We start from the raw sequence: 20,634 nt of genomic DNA, 5'->3' as shown, positions 1-20,634 counted from the left end.
CACCATGCAACATACTACAGAAAAGTTACAAACCACTGTGTTTCTAAAGTAAGTGTATATTCAATGACTTTTAAAAAAGGATTAAATTCTTGTAGTCAGTCCCATATTCTCATTAATTTTTCCTTTCCTCTTCAAACAATATTTCCTTTTACAAAATTCAAGCCTGTAGTTTTTTAATTGTATTTGCAGAAATGGCTAACTAAATTGGTTTTGCTGGGGAAAAAAAGAAAAAAAAAAAAAAAGAAAAAGCAATTTTCTAGGTTTATCATGAGTAAGGCAATCAGATCTTTTTTTAAATCCTTAGAACACCTGTGCCAAGATGAAACTTTTTTGAACATTCCCCGCCCACCCTCAAGAGATACTTTCAGTGTTTCCTATGGACTACGCATTTGTCTTGAACTGTGATTTAGTATAGCACCATAGAGTCAGCCTTATATTGTGCTGTTTATCACAATGAAAGTCATATAAGCACGGTGAATAACATCTTGACTTCACTAGCTGTATTAGTATAGTGCACAGATGGTTATGGTGAGATTTCAAATACATATAAATTTAAACACATTTTCAGTTAGATAACTACCTATAAACACTTTAAGACCCACTTTCCGCTCTTCTGTATCCTTTATAACACAGACAGAGGAAAGGAGATAACTGACTTCAGAGAAAATTGTGGTAATCTGTATTTAAAAATAACTGGCAATGATGAAGTGGACTTTTCACTGTATCAGCTGTGATGAAGACGTATCTGTCAGGAGAGAATGAGGTATGAAGACTACCAACATTTGATAGAAAAATGCAAGGGAAGTGCAGCTTGCTCATTTGTAACAGCTGCATTTGTATGAGTGTATCTGTCAAAGCCTTAACAAAAAGGAGAATAGTAGCTAACAAGTTCAAAGCTAGAAGGCTGCCTTGTGAAATGAAGGATCAGAGTTATCTCACCCACTTTAAGACATTTACGCTGATTAATTATTAACTACTAATCCTAGATTCTGGTTTTAGATAATGAAAAAATTAAAAAATAAATAAATTAAAAAAAAGGTAAAAATCCATGCTTATTTCATGCTGAGAACAGTTTCCTGGGGTGATTTTCCTGGTTATTAATTTGTTATATGACATGCCTTAAAATCAACAAATTAAGTTTAAGTAGTTAACTTTCAGTCTCTGCACTAGAGCAAAATATCAGCCAAAATAATTTTTAAAATCCTGTCTTGATTTTTTAAAAGTAGAATTTCCCTTCAAAGGACTTAACTTCCCAAGCTGATTGTGAATACATCTTGGAATTCTTAGCAAAAAGATCTTCTTATATCCTGAGGTTCATTTACTGCTGTAGTAATCTTGAAGTCACCCCAATACACTGAAATAAAGTTAGAGAGTCTTATAATATGATATGTATCTGTACTTTTTATTGAGAATTTTCTTGTTGAAAGAAGCATAATATGTGTCCATGGAAACCACTGCAATGTTATCTGATTTGCAGTGCTGATCTTGCAGGGATCAGTGAATAGCAACTCAAGTTTATTGGAACTGTTAAAAAAAAAAAAAAAAAAGGAGAAGAAAAAAAGATAAACCAAAACACACACACACAGAAAACCACCAAAAACAAACCTTCAAAATGTACCAAACTCCAGATTTATATTATTTCTCATTATGAAGTGTAATGTTGCCTAAAAGGAACTGTAGTGCTGACTTGAGTTAAAATGTAAACTTCACAAACTTGTGCCAAACATTTCTCCACTAACAGGTAGATACAGACTAGAGCAGATTGTGGTTGTAACCTTTAGGCACATTATTTTAAAGAGTCATAGAATCTTTCACATTGGAAAAGACCCTTAAGGTCACTGAGTCATCAAACTATATTTCTTTTCTCCTTTTACCACCTGCAGTTTTCAAGCCTATTAAGTCAGTCCTCCAAGCAAACAAACAATTAAACAAACCCAAAACAAAGACCCAGAAAAATCCTCACTAGCATAGAACAGCTTCTACAGACAGTAGCATGCTCAGAAAATCAGAACAAAACTTGAGAAAATTAAACTTTTTTTGCTGCTTCTGTGGTGCTAAATAACAGTAGCCTTGTTAATGACAGGTTTTCTCATCATTTGACTTTTTCATTTGCAATTGTGCCCTGAGATGAGTGCAGATAATGCAAGTATCCAAAATATGTTTAAATTTTTCACATTCGGTTTAGGAAGTGCTTCAGATATTTGCACCATAAATATGGTCAAGTTACACTGCAATGTGTTTGTGTTTTGCATTAATGTGGGCCTCTGATTTGTCCTTCTCCAAGAAACTGGACTCCTAGGTTGTCCTCTCAAGCACACGTTGCAAGCTTGGGAACCGAATTGCTGGTATTTTGTGAGTTAGGTGAGAAAGAAGAGTGTCTGATTGATCCCACTTAAATTCTATAGAGAGTCAAGAACCTCACTAAGCATCCCAATGGAAGTACAGACAGATGAGTCTATTGTTGTACATGCTCACTAAAATGAGTAACTGGTTCAATGAGAAAAAAAAAGGAGGCCATGAGAGACACTGAATGTGTATAACTCAAACTGATGGTCTTCTATATAGCCTTGAGCATAAACAGGAGAGCTTTTGTTTCTATTGGCATTGTATTCTTTAGGAGAAGCATAGTGTCTCCGGCTTTCAAAAGGGAATAACTTTTTTTTTTTCCCCACTGCAACTGTATCAGTTTTTGCTTTGAAATAACTTACACTTATTTTCAAAAGTAAGAACTAGTTCATGGGTTTTATGTTATGCAGTGATACCAAAAGGGTACAACAAATTCTTAAGATGTTGCATCTGTTGTTTTTCTTACAGTGGCTTGAATAGTCAAAGAAACTGTCGTTTTGCTGTACTTCATACAGTCGAAAGTAGAATTAGATTATTTTGTGGAGGTTTAGTTAGAATTGCTGCAGTTTTCTACTTCAATTCACTTTAATTTTCATCAAAATAGATAAGATTTTCTTGTTTTCAGTAGGTAATCCAAAGCTGTTTGGATTTTTCTGTTATAATTTATTTCATTTTCTCTTAACTGTTTTTTTTTTTTTTTTCCCAGAATAATGTGCTCAAGATGTTCATATTCCCTTTCACTTGTCCACTGTTGTGTGGGGCTAGCTGAATGTGGACATCTAGTATTAAGTCATACATAAGTCCCCCTTCTCGTTGATTTTGAAGCTGGCTGACTTTTGAAGAGTTTTATTTTTAAAATAGTGACTTCACCATTTCTTTTAATGCAATTGCTAACAATATAGAAGTTTAGCTACTGAATTAAATTACATTTTGCAACATCCTGCTGTTCAATTTTGCAGATTTTGAAGCATGATTTAAAAAACTACAAACTACTTATTCAATGTTTTTGTAAAAAGCAGTTTTAACGTTTTAAACCATAGTAGCTTGCATGGTTGCGAATGCATTTTCACAGAAGAGCACAAATGTATAAAATGAAATAACCATTAAAGTGTTCATTCTTCCACATATCATTCTATTTTTATACAGCTGAATTAATTTTCCTGCAAAATAGTGGGAAATAAAAAAGTCAGACTGTGTTAACATCATGTTCATTGAATGCTATGTAAACAGCACAATGAAGTAGTAGTACAGGCAGAATGCAGCTGGCTCCATCAAAGAGAGTTTTCTCTAGAGACAGGAAGATAATTTATATCAGAATTGTATGAGAAAGATGACTGTTGTAGTTTGAGTTGGGTGCCCCCCTGGTGCATTCACTTCCTGTGTCCAGAAGTCCAGCCCAGAGGGATGGACACAGGAAATTGTGTATTTCCTACCATAATTCTTTGCACCACTATAAGATCCAGTGCGGAGTCTGGCACTTCCTCTTTCCTTCCCTCTCCGAGACTTGGTAACTGGGGGAGAGATCTCCCGGCCATGGGCCTGATTGGGCCCAAGGCCACAGGGGGATGGGCAGTCTCAGGCCTGGCCAGCTGAGACTAGCCCAGCAGAGGGAGGGGGAAGAAGGAGCCCTGGGGGTTTTGGATGTACCCTCAGGTGGGGATGGGATCTTTCTTTGTCACTGCGCTTTGGGTTTTCTGTAACATTCACTGCTTTCTATTTAAACTTTCATCACTTTTGCAATCCATTTGCCTGAGTCGTTATTTCTGCCTGTGGTGGGGAGGGGATCTGCCCCAACCCATTACAATGACTGATATAAGTCACTAGCTGAACAACCTGCAAAAAAATAGTATTTCTGTAATGCTATAAAGCTTATGTGCATAAACAGTCCTGAGAAGAAAATATATATTAAGAAATACATGTTAAGAAAATATATATCACGAATTAGCTATTTTCTTCAGGTCCTTTCTCACTTCTGGGCTATAGGACAAAATGTTAAATTGGTTGTTGTTACTGTCAAAGCATAAAATCTGGGTTTACCTTGTTAATTACATATAATCATAGAATCAACAAGTACCTCAAAGATCATCAAGTCCAACCTGTCACCCAAGACCTCATGACTACTAGACCATGGCACCAAGTGGCATGTCCAATCCCCTCTTGAACACCTCCATGGACAGTGACTCTACCACCTCCCTGGGCAGCCCATTCCAATGGCTAACAAGTCTCTCTGTGAAGAACTTTCTCCTCACCTCGACCCTGAACTTCCCCTGGCGCAGCTTGAGACTGTGTCCTCTTGTTCTGGTGCTGGTTGCCTGGGTGAAGAAAGACATGAAAGACAATTTTTGAAAAAAATATTTAGATCATGGATTATAATAATGCATAAACTTCCAAAAGGTCCACTGAATTGCAGTATTATGTACCTGCATAACACCTGCTATATGTGGACAGCCTTATATGCTTTTCACTATCTTTAAATGAAAGTTTGCTTCAGAAGCTGATGTAACACGATAGGGTACTTGGGTGTGGTCATCAAGAGCTACGCATTTCAATTAAAACAGTCTTTCCAACATTTTGATGCCAAGGCAAACCTATAGATCATTTTATTTCAACATAATCAGAAGGAAATTTCTGGCACAGGTAATAGTAGATTGTAAATGTTCTGTAAAACAAAATTTTAAAAACCAGCATTAAATTTCATTTGGCATTACAATATTACTTACATTGGTACAATAACTGAGATGAACCTCTGGAAACAAGGAAGTAATTTGACTGGAAAGAAGAACTTTGAATGTTATTACAATGAGAATCTAATATTTACACTGAGTTTTAAAGCTGAAATATTTTAAGATGTTTGCAAGGATATATTAATGGTAGATGAAACGCATGAACGTTGCGGTTCTTTGATACTGACGGCAGCCTTCTGAATTCAGTGGCAATATCAACTATTCCTTGCATCCATTTCAAAGTCTGTGTTTAAACCTTATGGGGAAAAAAAATAAATAATTTAAAACAACAGGCTGTGTAACTCACAGATGGGGAAATCACTCAGTGAGAGGTTTTACAAATGTGCTTTTCTATGTCTTTTTTTCCCACTGGTTGCAACAATTTAGAAATCTATAGGACACAAAGTATGTCACAGTCAGCTAATATAAGGTCTGCGAACAGAAAAGTGGATTAAGATGGGATTCAACAAAATATCTAGGTCTATTCACAGACAAATCTTCTAAAATCCTTCTTATTCTGTACATGCCAGATAGCATGGAAATAAAGTATGTTTGCATCATCCCCTATAACCATTCTCTGGTTATATCAAAGCTCATCTTTGCCACATTGAGGACAGACAATATTTGAAAAATCTGATGTCTTCCATAGAATCACAGAATCATTTCTGTCAAAAGATTTGTATAATATTATTAAGTCCATTTGTCAACCTAAGACCAGCATGGCCATTAAACCCTGTACCAATGTGCCATATCTGCACATTTAACAAAAAATTTCATGGGATGTTCTGACCCTCTTTTGTTTCTCTGGGGCCTTTAGCTGTGCGTATCTCCATGTTCTGTTTATTAGAAACACAGACATACCAAAGCGAACTGAAATCACTTGGACTCTTCCTGACTGGCATAGGAGCTGATTGAATCCGAGTGCATTTCATCTGTCCCATAAGGGGAAAAGAATCCTTGCACTTGAGTTGTCTGGGATAATTGACAAGGCTTTAAACTAGTTTTAAAGGGGGGTGGGGATGTACTCTGGGTGTAGTAGCCCAACTCTTGTGGAGCAGTGTGTTGGCATCTTATATAATCAGAAGGTCTACCCCACCACAAGGCGGAAAACTATGTACTCAACTCCCTCCCTGAATGTTTATACACCAATGCACACAGCATGGGCAATAAACAGGAGGAGCTGGAGGCCATTGTGATACAGGGGAACTATGATATAGCAGCCATCATGGAAACCTGGTGGGATGACTCCCACAACTGGAGTGCTGCAACAGATGTAACTTTCAGAAAGAATAGGCAAGGAAAAAGTAGTGGTGGAGTGGTTCTCTGTGTTAGGGAAACATGTGAAACTATGAAAACTAATGAAGGTGATGATAGGATTGAGTCTTTGTGAGTGAGAATCAGTAGTAAGGCCAGCAAAAGTGATATTGTGGTGGGAATCTGTTATAGACCACTCAAGCAGAATGAAGCAGTTGAGAGAGGTTAAAAAATCACTTCCCCTTGTTCTTATGGGAGGCTTCAACTTCCCAGATGTCTGCTGGGAATACAATACAGCAGAGAGACAACAGTCCTGGAGGTTCCTGGAGTGTATGGAAGATAACTTCCTGACACAACTGGTGAGGGACCCAGCCAGGGAAGGTGTCCTCTTGGACCTACTTGTGAACAGGGGAGACCTGTGGGGCAAGCAAAGGTTGGAGAGGATCTAGGGCTCAGGGATCATGAGATTCTCTATCATTAGGGAAACAAGGAGAAGGGTTAGTAAAACTGCCACCTTGAACTTCCAGAGGGCAAACTTTGGCCTGTTCAAGAGACTAATTGACAAAGTCCTTTAGGAGGCCACCCTGAAGGATACAGAAGTCCAGGAAGGCTGGACATACTTCCAGAGGGAAGTCTTAAAAGCTCAGGAACAGGCTGTCCCTGTGTGCAGAAAAATGAGTCAGTGGGGAAGGCATCTGGCCTGGCTGAATAGAGACCTTTGGCTGGACCTCAAGAACAAAAAGAGGGTCTATGGCCTTTGGAAGAGGGGATAGGTCTCTCATCAGGACTATAAAGATGTAGTAAATCTATATAGGGAGAAAATTGAGATCCAAAGCACAGCTAGAGCTCAACCTAGCTACAGCCACTAAGGATAATAAAAAATGTTTCTATAAATTTGTTAACAACAAAAGGAGGAATAGGGAAAATCTCAATCCTTTATTGGATGCAGAGGGAAACACAGTGACTAAGGATGAAGAGAAGGATGAGGTGCTCAATGCCTGCTTTGCCTCAGTCTTTAGCACTGGATCCAGCAGTTCCCTGAACACCCAGCCTCATGCACTAGGAGTCAGGGAGGGGAATCAGAATGAGGTCATCACAATAAATGAGGAAGCTGTATAAAGCACTGCCTGGGTGAACTGACCCGGAGAGTGGTAGTCAATGGAGTTAAATCCAGCTGGCAGCTGGTCACAACTAGTGTTCCTCAAGGCTCAGTGTTGGGACTACTTCTGTTTGACATCTTTATTGATGACCTTGATGAAGACATGTGGCAATGGTGGCAATAAGCAGTGTGAGCAATCTGGCAGTATAGACTTGGAGCCTGACATGGTGGTGGGCCATGGTCAGCATGGGTGCAGAAGTGGTTGGCAGTTTAGCAAAGCAGTGCTATGCCTGCACCATGTAACCAAAGCAGGACACTGGTAGCTATAAACACAGAGTGTTATCTTGGAATAACAGGACGAACACCTGTATCAACAACCTTGTGTGTTATTAGTAGTTTAACCAATAATCAATAGTAGTACGATGTGTGGTCACTCGTGAGGAAACAATGAAGCTATGCCAACAATGCTCTCCAGGTCTATATAAGCTGTGAAGGTTCCCTTAATAAACACACACACAATACTCGCACTATACTAGTACAATACTCTTACAATAAAGGAACAATGCTAGATCATATTGGTCATCCGTACTGATTCCATTCTCCGTTGTCTACAAAGACATAGAGTGTTTCATTGGTAAGTTTGCTGATGACACCAAGTTAGGTGGAAGTGTTGATCTTCATGAGACTAGGGAGGCTCTACAGAGGGACTTGGGTAGATTGGATCAATGGGCCAACATTAGTGGGATGAGCTTCAATAAGACGAAATGCCAGGTCCTGCACTTGGGTGACAGCAACTCCAAGCAACACTATGGGCCTGGGGAAGTGTGGCTGGAAAGCTGTCTGACAGAAAGGGTTCTAATCAACGGGCTACTGAATATGAGCAAGCAATATGCCCAGGTGGCTAGGAAAGGCAATAGCATCCTGGCTTGTATTAGAAATGCTGTGTCCAGTGGGAGTAGGGAGGTGATTGTCTCCTTGTACTCAGCTCTGGTGAGGCCCCACCTTGAGTATTGTGTTCAGTTTTGGGCACCTCAGTACAGGAGAGATGTGGCGGTGCTGGAGCGAGTGCAGGGGAGGGCAAACAAAGATGGTGAAGTGAATACATAGAATACATAGAATACATAGAATACATAGAATAAACCAGGTTGGAAGAGACCTTCAAGATCATCGCGTCCAACCCATCACCAATCCAACACCGCCCAAGCAACTAACCCACAGCACCAAGCACCCTGTCAAGTCTTCTCCTAAAAACCTCCAGTGATGGCGACTCCACCACCTCCCCAGGCAGCCCATTCCAATGTGCAATCACTCTTTCTGTATAGAACTTTTTTCTAACATCCAGCCTGAACCTCCCCTGGCGCAGCCTGAGACTGTGTCCTCTTGTTCTGGTACTGCTTGCCTGGGAGAAGAGACCAACATCTGTCTGTCTACAACCTCCCTTCAGGTAGTTGTAGAGTGCCTAGAGAATAAATCTTATGAAGAGAGCCTGAAGGAGCTGGGGCTGTTTAGTTTGGAGAAGAGGAGGCTGAGGGGAGATGTTGTAGAGAGGCTGGTGCTGGTCTCTTCTCACAGGTAATTAGTGCTAGAACAAGAGGGAATGGCCTAAAGCTACAACTGGGTACATTTAGATGGACATTTAGGAAGAAGTTTTTCACAGCAAGAGTGGTCAGGTATTGGAATGTGCTGCCCAGGGAGGTGGTTGAGTTGCCAACCCTGGATGTGTTTAAAGGTTATTTGGATGTGGTGCTTGGGGATATGGTGTAGGGGTGAGCCTTGTAGAGTAGGGTTATCAGTTGGACTTGGTGATCCAGAGGGTTTTTTCCAACCTGAATGTTTCTGGAATTATTGTTTTTTAACTTTTACTAAAAAGAAAATATGGAAAGTTTACTTCAACTGCAAATATCTTCATTGCAGATCTGTATAAATTACATGTATACCTTGTGGAACCATCCTTACTGGCCAAATTATCATTCCCTTGAAGTACTTATTAGCTTCACTCTCACTAGTCTCAGAAGATATTTATGTGATGGAATGTCAACAATGAAATTGTTAGTTACTGTTGCAATCATAGCAATAAGTAGTGTAAGCTATCTGGTAATATAAGCTTAGAGCTTCATATAGTGGTAGGCCATGCTTAGCATAAGTGTAGAAGTAGCTAGTAGTTTAGGAAAATAGTGCTGTGCTAGCAGTGTGTTACTAAAACAAAGTACTAGTAGCTGTAAACACAAAGAATTATCTTGGAATAACAGGAGGTATATGTCAATCAACAACTTTGCGTGATATTAGTAGTTTAACCAATAATGTATAACAGTAGGGCGTGTGGACAATTGTGGGGAACCAATGAAATGATACTAACCATGGTCTGTGAGTCCGTGTGTCTATATAAGCTGTAGAGGTTCCTTAATTAAATGGAACAATACTTAGATCATATTGGTTGTCCATATTGATTCCAATCTCCATTGCCAGAAAGTTACAACTGACGTTTCCTAGATTCTGAACATGTACTGAGTTTCAGTCATTATTTGTTAGAAATTGGGTCATTAGAAATAAGTGTGTAGTTACATCTTTCCAATGTGTCTTTTTAGCTTCTTGTTTGGTAAGGTCTGAGGTTTTCCTGAATAGAGTATGTATCCTTGGATTTCAGGATATACATGTCTGCTAATAAACCTGACCAACCACTTCTGATCCACTTTTTCATTTCCACAGTCTCACACAAAGCTAAGTTTCATTGTGTTATAATGTATTTCTGTTGCTTGTGCTGACAATTCTACCTGCTTCTATAGTGTTTCTGTATCTCTAATATCATACTTTATGAAAATAAGTAATATTCCATGCTTATCTTCTGTTCAGTCTATTATTGTAGAAAACTCAGGTAACAGACCTTGTACTACATACTGTATTGAAATATAGCTCTTTCATATATTTATACAGTAAAAAATATTTAAAAAATGAGACAACAGAAAAAATAAACTTAAAAATGTTTGTAGATTTTTAAAGAAATAATTGCTCATGTGACTTTATTATTTCAAGATTATATGTATTAAATTTTCAGCATGCTGTTATTGAGTGTCAGCATTTTTAGGACATTCTGCAGCCACTCACAGCCAGCTCTTGCAACTGACTGCCTGTGTGTCAGGAAACTAGAGAGCACTGTGACTGGAGTGCTTAGAAGACTGAAAAATCCAATCAGTCTCAAACTGTTAAAAAAACACTTTAATAGGTAGACATTAATTAATATCACACATTGACAATAATTAGTTATTACACATTGCTAATAATTATCACTGCATACTGAAAGCAGTCCTCCCTTAATCATATCCTATACCAGCTGTGAATATGTAACATCACAAAGCAGATGCTGTGTAGTTATCACTAATGGCTGCAACTTGTGATGTTCTCAGTGATGTGTGCTTGTGAGGATGTCTCCCTGCTTCCATCTTCTCATTCCCTGCTTAAGGGTTTGGCCCTTTTATAAGAGTGTCTCTAGGAAGTCTGCAGTTCTTGGCCTCTGCTCTAAGACTACATGGTGTGTGATGCCTGGAGGAGTTTCACTTTTCCAGGCTGCAGCAGGTGTCTTGTCTTGTTCTGCAACCTTTGCCCTCCTACTCCTTCATCCCCTGACATCCCCTTCTACCTCTTATTTTTTTATTTTCTTAAAATAAAAGCATACAAAACCTTAGCAGGTCATTAGTCTAACTTCCTTCTTAAACAAGGGCAAGTTCTGAATTCATGCCAGGGTACTCAGAGTTGTGTCCAGGCACATCTTAAAAACCATTAAGGATTGCTACAACACTACTTCATTGGGTAATTTGTACCACTACTCTGGATTTTGGAAATAATAATTAGGTTTTACAATTTCATTAGAATACTGATTGATTTATTTATGTAGAATGGAGACAAAATCCAACAAAGAAATTCTGAAACATAGAAACTTCTGGATTAATTAGGGAGACTGTGTGTTGGTTAATTATTGTAACATATGAGAGAGCAGTGCAAGGAAATGTGGCCGGCATGGCTGAAGAGAAATGATTTTCAGCAGCTGTGGCAGGTACAATTGCTCTGACAAACATCAAAATCTGACAAACATGGTAAACAGCCAGGGCTTGTTAGAAGCTTGGTAACCCTGTTGATGTTAATTGATGAATCCAGGGCCAGGATTTTACTCTGCCTTTTTTGTGGTTTTGTCATCTTGTCCTTCAACTAAAAAGTGACCACAAAGCATCCTTGTCTTAAATTATAAATGAAGTACTGCTAGGGAATTTTGAGTTGGTCTCCATGCAGCAAATGGCTTAGCAGTCAGATCCTCTTCTCTTAGAGTGGGATGCCATCTAAAGATACTTCCACAAATTGAGTGAGTGCATATTTTGGGTACCCTTGAGTAGGATGTTTTCCCTTGATGAGTTAGTGCATACACAATTTGGATCATCTTTCTAGAAAGAAAATTCCTTAAGGCTTAATGTTAAAGTTTGCTTGGTTGTGTAGTATCATACTCCCAAGTGACATCCAAATTTGTAATCATATTATGTTGGAAGTTTTGGTTATAATAAATCCACAGTTTTGGGTGGCTGTTGCAACAGTAGCAGACTTTCTAACTAAAATGGTAATAAATTGGTGTCTTAAAAGAAAATTCCTTATAATTTCAGCTCTATGTATAAAAAGAGTTTGAATGTTGTTCATTTTTTGGGTGAAGGATAATTCAAAGTTTGTCACTTGATAAATAATTTTTAAATGTAAGGGTTTTCACTGTGGAAATTAATTAGTTTAGGCTGACACCACAGAATTATTTAATTAAGTGTAGACAAATGTCCACATGATTTATACTGCATACTTGGCTCTTCCTCTAGTATATCACTACAACATTGCAAAGTTTCACCTTCATTAGTTTTAAGGTCTTATAAAATTGGGAGTTTTGGTGTGTTGTGTTGTTTGGTTTTTGAACTTGAAGAAAATATACCAGAATCAATAATAATAAAAAAAACCCACTCTTTATTTCATTGTGATTCATTATAAATAGGAAAACATGAACTCTATTTAGAATTTAATCTAAGAAAATTAGCTATACAGAAAATATTATATAGTTACAAGTCTGTGGAGAGTGAGATGTTTATAAAACCTTTAGTTTTCTTTGCCTTTACATTTGTTATTCCTAGGTTTTCTTTCTTTGTGTAATTCAAATGGAATTTTCAATTGCAGTTCAAAGATGTTTAAGAGACTTTCATTTTCAAAAGAATGAAGTTATACGTGCTGGGTAACAGCTTTTGATAATTTTGCAAAGTGACTTTATTCTTTTCCCAGAATAACTTTTTGTTAACACTTTAAATGTTTTTAAATACTATCTTATCACATTAACAGTTACCTTAATACACAAACCTCTCTATGAGATTAGTTCATATATTACCTTTTCAGTAGTAATCCAAGTTGTGGAGTAGGAGATTTTTAGAACATGTTAAACACGTCCATCTGATCATATTCTGATTCAGATCTGTGTTGAGATGTCTTTAGGACACAATGTCGATTTGATATTTGTCATGGGTTTAGCCAGTTGAAACTGCTGGTGAGTATTCAATACCATGATGACATCATGCCATCTTTAAAATTAAAGTGCTGGCTGGAGCAAAGTGTCATGGGACTTGTAGTTGAGACTGTAATATGAGAGGCATCCTCTTTCCAATTTCTGCTTCCCATTTCCAGCTTTTGGGCATTGATCTTTTCTGCTGGGCTTTCTGCATGCTTGAAGGGGGTGGTGGGGGTGAAAACAGGGAGTGGGGAGGGTGAGGTGTGTTGCATGGGTTTAAGCCAGCTCAAAGCCAATGGTGTGTTTGATGTTATTTTTCCAGTTGCACTCTATTTTGGGCTGAGCTATGTGTTCAGTCGCTATGCTCGCCTGATTGAACCAAGGAAACATTTACACCACCAGATGACTCACTCAGCTGTTAATAGTTTTTTTATTAAAAAAATCCACCCGCTGGTCCCTTCTGTATAGAGATTAAGTCTGCTTTTTTGTATTACTGTCTGAGCTTCTGGGTACATCAGTCTTTCCCATTTGCATTGAGCCGCCTTCTATTGTTGGAGTTGACTTGATTGAACTCATGCTTGAAGATAATATTGAATTATTCTGACTACTAACTACTACAGAATTTGTGAATATTTTAATGATGAAAAGTAATTTATAATAGTATAATCATGTTTACTTAAAATATGATTTTTACTTGTCTCCCTGTTGCACAAAATTCTTTCTAATCCTAATTACCATAGATGCTCACTTTCTGCATTTTACTAATAATATTAATATAATTAATTTTCAAATTCAATATTAATTTTAATTTCAGTATAATTTTCCTAACCTTAAAAAGAAATACCTAAGTTAAATCTGTTGCCTTATTTCCTGTCTATGATTTAAAACAGTTCAATAACCTGAGGTACATACTCATGTTTATGTGACATAGGCATGATACTACTTTTTAGTATCTAATAATGGCATTTATTCCAAAATTTAATGCCACTAAAAGATGTTTGAGTTTAAAAATAAACTACGAATGTAAAATAACCTCAAAGCACTGCCATTCCTCATTTTTATATCATTTGGGTTTTACTGGTTTTTTCTTCAGTATTGCTCTCACCAGTGCAGAGGCCTTTGACACATAAATTATAAATGTAATACTCTGAAGATAATTGTCCTGAGCCTGAATATAAATGTACTAAAATAATGTAACTAAGAATACTATATAAATACTTTGTAACATTGCATGGCACAGCTAGACAAGAGTTTACATAAGCACTTTAGTAATAGGTCTGTGAGAAATAGATGACACATTTCCTGAAGACATGAGAAGGGTGATTGACAAGTCAAAGCAAAATAAGCAGCATCAAGAGCAGAGGAGACCCCTGGTTTGAGAGGGGTGAAATGGCATAAAAACCTATGTCTTAAGAGAGGAAAATTGGAGAGAAGAAACAACACCATTTCAGTTTTAACATCTCTCACCAAAGAGCACTGAAACGTGGTCTCCTTAACCTCCACAAGAGGGAACAATCAAAGGCCACAACCATTGGCTACCACTGCATGACATCAGCTCCATGGTAGTGCCTACCCACACTTCAGATGGGCAGTTTTGTACATGTATCATGGTTTGAGCCTTAACTGGAATTTAAGAGCTCAGATGGGGGGCAAGACTGAGAATCTCTCCCCTGCTCCCCCTTCCCCTTTCCTGATAGAAAGAAAAGAAAGGGAAGGGGAAAGAATAGGGGAAAATAAGGGAAGGGAAAACAAAAGGGGTAAGAAAAAAAAGGAGGAGTTAAAAATCTGCTGAGAAATAATTTGGAGTCAGTCTGGAAGTAGAGAGAGAAAATTTTTCTTTAAACAATATATATACATATAAATAACAATAACAGGAAAGGATCCACAAGGGTAAGGAACAAGGATGGGTAAGCACATAGACAAAACCAACAGCCCTTTGGAGAAACATGGAGACATGGCAGGGAGAAATATCAGGCCTCACCACATGGCAGAGAACCGGGAAGCCAGCAGTGACTCCTAGTCCTCTCACCCAGTCAAGGCAGGAGCAAAAGAGCAGGAAAATGGTTGCTGTACCCTCCTCTTTATAGTTTTGGTAGACAGGAAGGTGAAGTGGAACAGACTAACTTGGTTTCCCAGGGGAAGAAGGAAGGAACCCAGTCCACCTGGATCAGGTTTCCTTAAGCCCCAGGGAAAGCAGGGCTCTTACAGCCCCTCCCCCCACCTCAGGATGGGCTAACCCACCACAACATGTAGTAATGGTGATGAATCCTTTCTAAGTACTGGTGATTATGAGTTAAGCGTGCTGCTAATCACTAAATTTAGTGACGTTTAAAAATTTTTAAAATGACCTGATTTTTCTGTTTTCTAAGGTCTCTAAACTCAGTGTTAATTCCCTGTTTGATAAACAGATAGATATACATAAGGATGCACAGATATATACGTAAAGAGATAGATTCAGTTACGGTAAATAATATATCCTAATTTTGATTAACTAATCAATAACTTAATCTGCAGTTGGTGCAGATGAATGACAAGCCATCAGTTGAAACTAGAGGAACAAGAAAATATCTACCTACTTGTGGTAGGTTGAGAGAGGGCTTAGCTCTCCCTCCTCCACAGAGTAAGAAACCACAGCTAACTCAGTCGAAGAGCAAAAGCTATATATTTACAAGCATATATGGAAAGCAGGTTATATATAACACAATATATACAGGTATTTACAATATATACACAGAAATACACAGCAAAGACAAATAACACAACAAAAATCCCTCCCTGAGGGAGGGATCCCCTCTTTGGAACCCCCTCTCTCCCCCCCTTACCTCCCTTTTTCCCCAAAAAGGGGTTAGAGAGAGAGAAAGGCAAGTTACTAAGGAAAAGAGTTGTTAGCAAGCTTCAAAAGCCCATGCAGGATTAGTGTTTGCTTATCTGAAGGCCAAGTCCAGCAGTTCGCAGAAGAAGCAGGCAGGGAGAACAGGCTGAAACACCAAACTCCCCCAACTCCCAAACCGAACTGAACTGAGGAAAAAAAAAATTTTCCAACCGCTTCACAATCTAAAGCTGAATTTTTGTTTATCAACCAATGAAATTCGTTTAGAATATCAGAATGTTTTGGTTCTAGTACCAAAAACATTAGCCAGTGTGTTCCAGCAGTGTTTGTTCTTAAAGGCACAGCCTCAAACGACCACAGTCCACCCCTTTCTAAACAATTTCATTGGCTGTTCGTACTGTCCATCCAATCCAGAACAATATTTACAGTTCGTAAGTTAAGTTCATCGTCCATTCCGGCTATACTCAGATGTAGATGATTCAGAAGTCCAAGAAAATCCAAAATCAAGAAAATGGAAAACAGTTTGTCTCTCCGCAGACGAAGCGAAGAAAAAGGGAAACAGGGACTCAGGGACTCTCAGTTGACTCAGGGCTCTCAGGGTTCTCAGGGTTCGTGCACCGTAGATTCCTCAGGGACTCTTTCCTTTGGACGCGCTGTAGCTGTACAACATTCTGAAATTAAACTCTCTCAGCTAAAGTTACATCTCTTTGTGGAATACACTGAATTTCACCATTCTCTTGCATTACCCAATAAGTGTGACCCGGACCTTCTGCTGAAACCACCCCTCGGACAGGTTTAGCCTCTCCTGAGGGCGAAAATACCCAAACAGTTTTACCTAACAGATTCTTTTCCCTAACAACAGGAACTCTATCACCTTCTACTTTCTGTAGCAGATCAGAATGTGCAGGTCCAGCTCGGTTCACTGAACCTCTACTGTTCACCAGCCAGGTTGCTTGTGCTAAATGTTTCTCCCAGTTTTTCAAAGATCCACCTCCCATGGCTTTGAGAGTGGTCTTCAACAAACCGTTGTAGCGTTCAATCTTCCCTGCAGCTGGGGCATAGTAAGGAATATGGAAAATCCACTCAATACCGTGCTCTTTTGCCCAGCTCTTTACAAGGTTGTTCTTGAAGTGAGTTCCGTTGTCTGACTCAATCCTCTCTGGAGTTCCGTGTCTCCACAGGATCTGTCTCTCCAGACCGAGAATGGTGTTGCGTGCAGTTGCATGTGGGACTGCGTAAGTTTCCAGCCATCCAGTGTTTGCCTCTACCATAGTAAGCACGTACTGCTTACCAGAACGAGAACGTGGTAGAGTGATGTAGTCAATCTGCCAAGCTTCACCATACCTGTATTTGGACCATCTGTCACCATACCACAAGGGCTTAATTCTCTTTGCCTGCTTAATAGCAGCACAAATATCACAGTCATGGATGACTTGTGTGATGGCATCCATGGAAATGTCTATGGATCTGTCACGAGCCCATTGGTATGTTGCATCTCTGCCTTGATGTCCTGACGAATCGTGAGCCCACCGAGCTAAGAATATCTCACCTCGGTGTTTCCAGTCGAGATCAAGTTCAGAGTCCTTGTCTACTTGAGAAACTCTTGCAGCTAGATCTGCCTGATGGTTGTGCTGCTGTTCCTCAGTAGCTTTGCTCTTGGCAATGTGAGCATCAATGTGTCTCACTTTCACTGGAATTCTCTCGATTCGATCAGCAATGTCTTGCCACAGTTCAGCTGCCCAGATGGGTTTTCCTTTCCTCTGCCAGCCATTCTTTTTCCAGTTCTTTAGCCAACCCCATAGAGCATTGGCTACCATCCATGAGTCGGTGTAGAGATAAAGCTTTGGCCATCTCTCACGTTCAGCCACGTCGAGAGCTAGCTGGACAGCTTTTACCTCTGCAAACTGACTGGATTCTCCTTCTCCATCCTTCGCCTCTGCAACTCGGCGTGTTGGACTCCACACGGCAGACTTCCACCTTCGCTTGTTCCCGACGAGACAACAGGAACCGTCTGTGAACAAAGCATATTTCTTTTCATCATCAGAAAGGTCATTGTAAGGAGGAGCTTCCTCAGCACGAGTTACTCTCTCCTCTGGAGGGTTAGCACAGTTGGTATCTTCAGGCCAACTTGAGATCACCTCCACCAGACCAGGTCTTTCAAGATTTCCCATTCGAGCTCTCTGTGTTATCAGGGCCATCCACTTAGACCAAGTGGAATCTGTGGCATGATGTGGTGTGGAACCTTTGCCTTTGAACATCCAATTCAAAACTGGCAATCTGGGAGCTAAGAGAAGTTGTGACTCAGTTCCAATTACTTCAGAAGCTGCTTTCACTCCTTCATAGGCAGCTAGAATCTCTTTCTCTGTTGGAGTGTAATTAGCCTCTGAACCTCTGTAACCTCGACTCCAGAAACCAAGAGGTCGTCCACGTGTCTCACCTGGAGCTTTTTGCCACAAGCACCAGGTTGGACCATTGTCACCTGCAGCCGTGTACAAAATGTTCTTAATGTCTGGACCATCTCGCACAGGTCCCAGACCCACTGCTTGGACTACTTCTTGCTTTATCTGGTCAAAGGCTGCTTGTTGTTCAGGTCCCCAGTGGAAACTGTTCCTCTTTCGAGTCACATCATACAGAGGTTTCACAATCTGACTGTATCCAGGAATGTGTAGTCTCCAAAATCCCACTATCCCCAAGAAACGTAGAGTTTCTTGCTTGTTCGTGGGATTTGCCATGGTAGAGACTCTATTTACCACATCCACTGGAATGTGTCGGCGTCCGTCCTGCCACTGCACTCCCAGAAACTGGATCTCTGTGGTAGGACCTTTCACTTTGTCTCTCTTGATGGCAAAACCTGCATTCAGGAGAATGTCCATGATTTTGTTACCTTTCTCGAAGACTTCCTCAGCAGTTTTACCCCAGACGATGATATCATCGATGAACTGGATGTGTTCTGGAGCACCACCTTCCTCCAGAGCATCATGGATTACTGCATGACAGATGCTGGAGCTGTGGATCCAGCCCATTGGCAGTCTGTTGAAAGTGTACTGGATTCCTCTCCAGGTGAAAGCAAACTGAGGCCTGCATTCCTCTGCTATGGGAATAGAGAAGAAGGCATTAGCAATGTCTATGGTAGCATACCATTTGGCCTCTTTGGATTCCAGCTCATACTGGAGTTCCATCATGTCTGGTACTGCTGCACTCATAGGCGGAGTTACTTCATTCAGGGCTCGGTAGTCCACTGTCAGACGCCAGTCTCCATTCGGCTTTCGCACAGGCCACACTGGACTGTTGAAAGGTGAATGAGTTTTGCTGATGACTTTCTGACTCTCCAACTGACGAATCAGATTCTGAATGGGCAACAAAGAGTCACGGTTGGTTCTGTATTGTCTGTGATGCACAGTCCGAGAAGCAACCGGCAACTTAATGTCCTGAATCTTGTGTTGTCCCACAACTGCAGATTCATCAGAAAGCTCAGGTCTAGCAGACAGCTTCAGTTTTTGTCCATCAATTTCTACAGAAGCTACTCCAAAAGCCCATTTGTAACCTTTAGGGTCTTTGAAACGCCCTTCTCTCAGAAAATCAATTCCCAAAATACAAGGTGCATCAGGTCCGGTCACAACTGTATGCTTTTTCCATTGTTTACCAGTTAAGCTTATATTAACCTCCACTTTACTTAACTCTTGAGATCCACCAGTGACTCCCAGAATAGTTATGGACTCTGATCCCTGATAATTTGATGGCAATATGGTGCACTGAGCTCCTGTGTCAACCAAGGCCCTGTACTTCTGAAAGTGTGAAGTGCCAGGCCACTGGATGTACACATCCCAATAGATTCTGTTATCTGTATTACCCCTCTCCTCCCCCTGGCGGGAGGCAGGGCACCCCTAGTTATGGGGAACATGTCCACAGGTGCAACGAGCACACTGTGCAGTGTTAGAACTGGAGCCACTGTTGGAGCTACTAGAGTTGTCCTGGGGAACTGTAGAAGTAACAGCTACCCTTCTGGTATTGCTACCTCGGGTTCTGCCACTTTGCAGTTCTCTCAGTCTCCTGAAAAGATTAGAAGTTGGTTGACCATCCCACCTGTTCATGTTCTCACCAAACTGATCACGCAGGGTAATCCAAATAGTCCTACGTGACTGCCTTGGTGGTCTGTTTTGGTTTGATCTGTTTTGGAATGACCTCCTTGGAGGATGTCTATTCCTCACAGATGAAACCTGTACCCACCTGGAGGAAGAATTGGAATCATCTCTTTGTGCCAATTGGGAGATGGTGTTTTTAAATTCATCCTTCAGCTCTTTCATGCAATTCTCCAGTTTTCCAGACAGAGTTTCAATGGCTGAAACCAAAGAAACACGTGTCATGCTATCATCCAATTGTCTCAATTGATCAGTGAATTGGCCAACCGTAAGAGGAGCTCCACCATAATTTCTTGCTACAATTCTGCTTGCCAGAATGTTTGCATAATTGGAAGGAGCAAGCTTGATGAGCTTTTTAGTAAGACCATTTCCTACAGGAACATCATCAGGATTCAGAGATTCATGTTCACCATAGAGTACCTCTCTAACAGCAAATTCTCTCAGACGCTTGATTCCCTCATCTATGGTAGTCCAGGGCTTAGGATTCCATGGAAGATCATCTCGGGAAGGGTATCTCATGAGAACCGCCATTAGAAGGCGTATCCACAGATTAACCTTACCGAGAGCCTTGCCTAGATGTCTATCTATTCCATTATCCTTTGAGAGAGTTCCTAGCTGGGCTGCTGACTTGTCTCCAACCATTAGAGCTGGAGCACCTGTATCATAGCATCTACCAAGCCAAGCGAGAACTGGCTCCTTATCTGCTCTGAGATAGTCTTTTCTTACAT

This window comes from Dryobates pubescens, chromosome 7 (genome assembly GCF_014839835.1).
Source record: "Dryobates pubescens isolate bDryPub1 chromosome 7, bDryPub1.pri, whole genome shotgun sequence".
NCBI classification, from domain to species: domain Eukaryota; kingdom Metazoa; phylum Chordata; class Aves; order Piciformes; family Picidae; genus Dryobates; species Dryobates pubescens.
The sequence above is the reverse complement of the archived record's forward strand: the minus strand, read 5'-3'. Positions refer to the sequence as shown.